Below are 6,000 nucleotides of genomic sequence, written 5' to 3' on the forward strand. Positions count from 1 at the left end.
CTAAAATTTAAAGATTCTGAACCAGAGGTACCTCCTCAAATCCCTAAGCCTACTCTTGAGAAGAAGGATCCGCCAAGGGCGATCGCTCCTACTACTGTGGTTCATTTGGCTTTGTCTGAGAGCTCTGATGAGATCAACAACTCAAGTGTTCATGAGGACTCGAGTGATGATGATACTTAATCGGTTCGAAGGCTAATGCCAAAAGGCCCTCTCCCTGCGAGAGTCGGTAATCTTCAAGACCAACTTCTAAGGCTCCGCCCTCATCCCCCTCCTTTAGTGGCTTCAAAAACGCCTGGTGCAGGCAAGAAGACTGCTAGAAAGAGGTAATTCGTGTCCCTCCTTTTGTTTTTTGATGATTATCGGTTTTTGGAATATTAGAGGCATGTGTGAACCTCTTAGGCGAGCTGAGATCAGGTGCTTTGTTGCTGTAAATAAGCTTTGTTTTATTGGTCTGTTTGAGACTAAAGTGCTTGAGGAGTCTTTTGAAGCAGTCTCGTCCACCCTCATTAAGGATTGGAAGTGGCTTGCTAACTATGATTTCTCGCCTCGTGGTAGAATTTGGGTCGGGTGGAACGCGGATCAGGTTTCTTTTTTGCCTATATCTATTAATGACCAGGCTATGCATGGTAGCCTTAGTTTTAATCTGACTGATATGGATTGTTGTATCTCTGCCGTCTATGGTGAGCATTCCTTTTCTCGCCGTAGACCTCTTTGGAAAGATCTCCAGCATTACAATGAGCTTTTTCAAGACTCTGCATGGCTGGTTGTTGGTGATTTTAACACAATTAAGGACCCCTCAGACCGGGTCGGTAGCTCCACCAATTGGATCCCTTATTTTGATGAATTTGCTCAATGTTTGGCGCAAACTGAGTTGATGGATCTCAGATATGTCGGTCTTCGCTATACTTGGTCTACCTCAGCTGGGAATGCAAGGAAGTTGAGAAAGATAGACCGTGTTTTAGTTAATAACAAGTGGAATCTTGAGTTTTCTTATTCAGAGGCAGCGTTTCTTAATCCAGGCATTTCTGATCATACGTCGATGACTGTTAGGGTTCTTCAGCCGATCTGCAGGACAAAACCATTCAAGTATTTCAAGTTCTAGGCCGAGCATCCAAACTTTAAGTCAATCGTTCAACAGGTGTGGGCCAGTCCGATTAGGGGTGTTCCTATGTTCAAGCTTGTTTCCAAGTTGAAGATGTTGAAAGCTCGTTTGAAGCTTCTTAACATAGATGCTTTCTCTGATATTTCGGTTAAAGCAGCAGAGGCTAGAGAGGCCTTTGGCAGAATCCAATCAGACCTTCAGTCGGATCCGGAAAACTCTGCTCTTGCTGATTTGGAAAGACAACACCGTCGTATGTTTGTCGATCTTAGAAATCAAGAAGAATCCTTCTATAGGAAGAAATCTAGAATCAGATGGTTGAAAGAAGGAGATAAAAACACCAAGTTCTTCCACCACTCGGTGAAGAGAAGACAGTTATCTAATCGGATCCTTTCTGTAAAAGATCATTTGGGTGCTGTAATCACTGATCCAGTCTTGGTACCGCAAGTGTTCGTCACTTTTTTCTCAGATTTGTTATCCCCTCAAGATGCCTTGGTTAGGCCGTCAATTCAAGAGCTGGATAGGGTTATTCGCCGGCTGCTCTCTCAAGATCAGATTCGCTCTCTCAGTGAACCGGTTACTGATTCTGAAATAAAGAACACACTATTCTCGTTGGCCATAGGCAAGGCCCCCGGGCCGGATGGATTTTCGGTAGAATTTTATAAAACCAACTGGGAAATAGTTGGGTCTTTGGTGCTGCAGTCGGTTCGGGACTTCTTTCTAACTGGTCGTCTTTTGAAAGAGGTAAACGCCACTATCTTAGCGCTTGTTCCTAAAGTCCCGAATGCTAGTGCCGTTGCTGATTTTAGACTGATAGCTTGCTGTAACACTATCTATAAAGTGATCACAAAGATTATTGCTAACCGAATAGCAGCGGTTCTAAATGATCTTATTAGCCCTTCCCAAAATGCTTTTGTCAAGGGAAGAAGAATAAGAGACAATATCCTCTTAGCTCAGGAATTATTTGTCGGCTTTCACCTTAATCCTTACCTGCCTAAATGTGCTGTCAAAGTTGATTTCCATAAGGCTTACGACACTGTTGATTGAGAGTTTTTAGAGCTTGTCCCGGTGGCATTCCGATTCCCTGAGTGGCTTATCAAGTTAATCATGGCATGTGTTCGAACGCCTAAATTTTCCATATCGATTAATGGTGATCTCCACGGTTTCTTCTCGGGTGGGCGTGGCCTCAGGCAAGGGGTGAGAGTGCTAGTATAAACACCTAGAGGGGGTGAATAGGTGTTTAAGATAAATCTTGGCAAATATATGCAGAATAAAATAAACTTCAAACAAAGGAGTTAAGGAAGAGAATAAGAATACAAGATTTATAGTGGTTCGGCTTAATCCAAGCCTACGTCCACTCTCCCACGCTAACAGCCTTCTTGGTTGGATTCCACTATGCAATCAACAAGAGATTACAACTTTGAGTCAAACACTTAGTAGTAGATCACACTATCTCACTAAGTCACTCTTTTGGTATTTCTCTCACGATCACAAACGTTTAAGCTCTCAAGAGACAAGTGTATGATTGAAGGTCGCTCAGACTTTGGAATTATAAATTCTACGCTCTATCTCTTACTTGCTCATCAGTCCTTCATCTCCTTAAATACTTCTCCACTTCCTAACTAGCCGTTGACAAGTATCCCGCAGAATCGTCTTCCAATATACCCATTGGACAGCTCGTATCTAGAAGATTTGGTAGCCGTTAAGTGACAAAGGTAAAATCTCAAATTGATTCCGATCGCCCATACAAACGGAATCTTGGTTTCCATAAGTAAAGCTTCTTCGTATAGAAAGTTATTGTCTTCAAGATTCAATTGTCAATCAAATCAATCTTGATGTGGAATCCAAACCAGATCACTAGCCGTTATATGATTGGGCTTGAGTTACGTTCTGTCGAACTGGGATGTAAAGTCTCGATAGCAATAGACTTTACAATCCGAGTCTAAACATATTCGCTTCCGAATGTTTTAGCTTTAAGGTCCGAACATCGTCTCGAATAAGTTCTCTCCAACATAGTCTGTTTCTTGGTTCAGCTTCAAAGATAGAGTTTGTCTTCCGGTTCATCATTCACGTTCAATCTGAATTTGTCGAGTGAGCAGACTTCGATGTAGAACAGACTTTGACACTAAAGTCTAGCGCTTCGACTTTGACACATAAGTCTAGAAATCTTCAGAATATACTTTGGGCATATGTTACGTTTAGTCTTCTGGTCGTCTTCACACTTTGATAATATCATTTACATGTTCTATCATCTGCATGGTCTATTACTTAACCATTAAACATGTTAGTGGCCTTTGATTTATTTTGTCATCTTCAAAACATCATAAGGGATTTCCCTAACAAGGGGACCCTATGTCCCCTTACCTCTTTACACTGGTAATGGAAGTGTTTTCTGGTATCTTGATATCTCGAACTGCCAATCAAAATTTTAAGTATTATTGGAGATGCAAGCCGGTTAAGCTATCACATTTGTTTTTTGCCGACGATGTATTTTTGTTTTGTCAAGCGGATTGGTCCTCAGTCTCTATGCTGAAAAGAGGATTAGATATCTTCTCCTCTTGGAGTGGCTTATTCCCCAACAAAAATAAAAGCGAGGTATTTATCTCTGGTGGGGACACGTCTATCCGAAACAGAATTCTCTGGGCGTTCGGCTTTCAGGAAGGAAAATTACCGGTCCGCTACTTAGGTGTTCCTATTATCTCCTCAAGACTGAGAAGGGCGGACTGTATTGCTTTGACGGATCGTATTACTGCTAGGATTCAGTCCTGGGCGCATCGGTTTCTATCATTTGCAGGTAGAATGCAGCTTATAAGATCGGTACTCCACTCCCAAGCATTTTGGGCGAGCGTCTTCACCCTTCCTGCCTCCGTTTTGGCTGATATCGAACGCATCATGAGACAGTTCTTATGGAAAGGAGCGGGTCTTGGTCGAGGCGGAGCAAAAGTGGCATGGGATGATGTTTGTCGGCCGAAATCTAAAGGAGGCCTTGGCTTTCGGAATCTCAAAGACTGTTATAGAGCTTCTATGGTCAAATTCATCTAGATCCTTTTCTCAGATAAGGAATCCTTGTGGTGCTGGTGGGTTCATTCTGTCTTCTTGAACAAGAGGAATTTATGGATTTCTAACCAGCCGGTGATTTGCTCGTAGACTTGGAAGAAAATTCTCCAGCTTAGGAGTCATTTTTGATCATCTTTTAGGTGGTCGATTGGCAACGGACTAACTGTTTCTTTATGGCATGATTACGGCTACCTTGTGGCCCCCTTGATGGCTTTATACCTCGTTCATTCAGGGATGGAGTACACATTCCCAACTATGCAGTGGTCGCTGACCTCTTCAACCCTTTGGGCGATACGTTAAAGAATTTCTTGATCAGATGGGAAATAACTCTCCTATCCTTGTCGATGGAGTGTGATAGGTTCATTTGGTGCTGCGATACCTCCGGATCCTTCACGGTTGCATCGGCGTGGGAGTCCATCAGAGCTAGAAAACCGTGTGTTGATTGGGCTAGTCTGGGACAATGCTATAGCCCTCGATACTAGTTTCTTCTCGTGGCTCATATCCAAAATCGCCTTCCCACTCAAGTGATGCTTCTATCCTATGGTAGAATTGATTTTAACGTGTGTGCTTTTGTAATGAAGTTCCGGACTCCATCGATCATCCGTTTTTCGGGTGCGGCATCTCGGCTTCTCTCGCCTTCTTTGGGCCGCCAGTGTAATCTCCTTGGAGGAATAGATGCTGGAAAGAGGTGCTCCTCTGGGCCAAGAAATTCTTATATGGGATGGATTTCGACCATAGGATTGCACGCTTCTCTTTTGGAGCTTTGTATCATCTTATATGGAAAAAGAGGAATGCAATCATCTTTCGTGGTGAATCTTTGGTGATTCCGGCTCTCAAAAACCACCTTCTCAAGGTGGTTAGAGATAGAGCCATCACTTTCAAAAGGTTCCTCCATCTCCGAGAAATAGAAGACTTCAAAGAGGTTGGGGTCTTGATCTGCGATCTTCTCCTTAAGCTGTCTTTGCTTTGTTTCGCCTTGCGGCCGTTTTTTGTGGCTTCTCCGTTTCTTTGCTTTGGCGTTAGGACTGAGGTTTGCTTTGGCTGTTCTGTGTTTGTCTGGTTTCTGGTTGTCTTCCTTGTACCCTTGTGGTTGTTCTTTTAGCTGGTATTTGTTTTGCATCGGATCCCCTTCACTCTTACATTGTTCGTGAGAGTGTAGGTTTTGAGACCGATCTTTTGTACATTTATCCTAGCTCTATATATTTATTACCATTACCAAAAAGAAAAAAAAAACTCTCAATGGTTAGTTTGACTTTGATGAAAATTTCTGGATACAGGTTTATTTTTTTATAATTTTTTTTTAGTCTTAACGCTTAGTTCGATTTTCATGAAAATATTTGGATATAGGTTTGTTTTTTTTTTTTTGAGCAAAAAATAAAAAATAAAAAGTGCGGCATCTCCCTCCTATTGCTTTCTCCTTCTTTCGAATTCATTCCCAGCGCATTCGCATGCTCAAAGCATTTGCTTCTTCTGTTCTTGCTTTTCCCGAATAGATTTCCTAATTTCGTTCCCCGGTGGAGGATTCGGGCAGACTTTCTGACTGCACATGGGTAGATTGGGTCTGAAATGCCTGTCACTGCGTTCGGTGTGTGGGGCATGCTTTAATGGGGAACGCTGGCCATCCATTGATTGAAGGACGTTCTTGTGGAATGCATATATATGCTGCGGTTGATTCTGTTTGGCCCGTTCCGTGCTCTCTTCGTGGCATTTGTTCATCGATTTGATCAGAATCGGCCACGAGAGAGAGGAAAGGGTTTAGAAGGAAATGGCGGGAGGGAAGCTCCATGCATGGAGGTTCTACAATGAGTGCTCTCAGGCCAGGATCATCAGGACAGAGGCATGAT

This window comes from Eucalyptus grandis, chromosome 3, assembly GCF_016545825.1.
Source record: "Eucalyptus grandis isolate ANBG69807.140 chromosome 3, ASM1654582v1, whole genome shotgun sequence".
Lineage (NCBI taxonomy): Eukaryota > Viridiplantae > Streptophyta > Magnoliopsida > Myrtales > Myrtaceae > Eucalyptus > Eucalyptus grandis.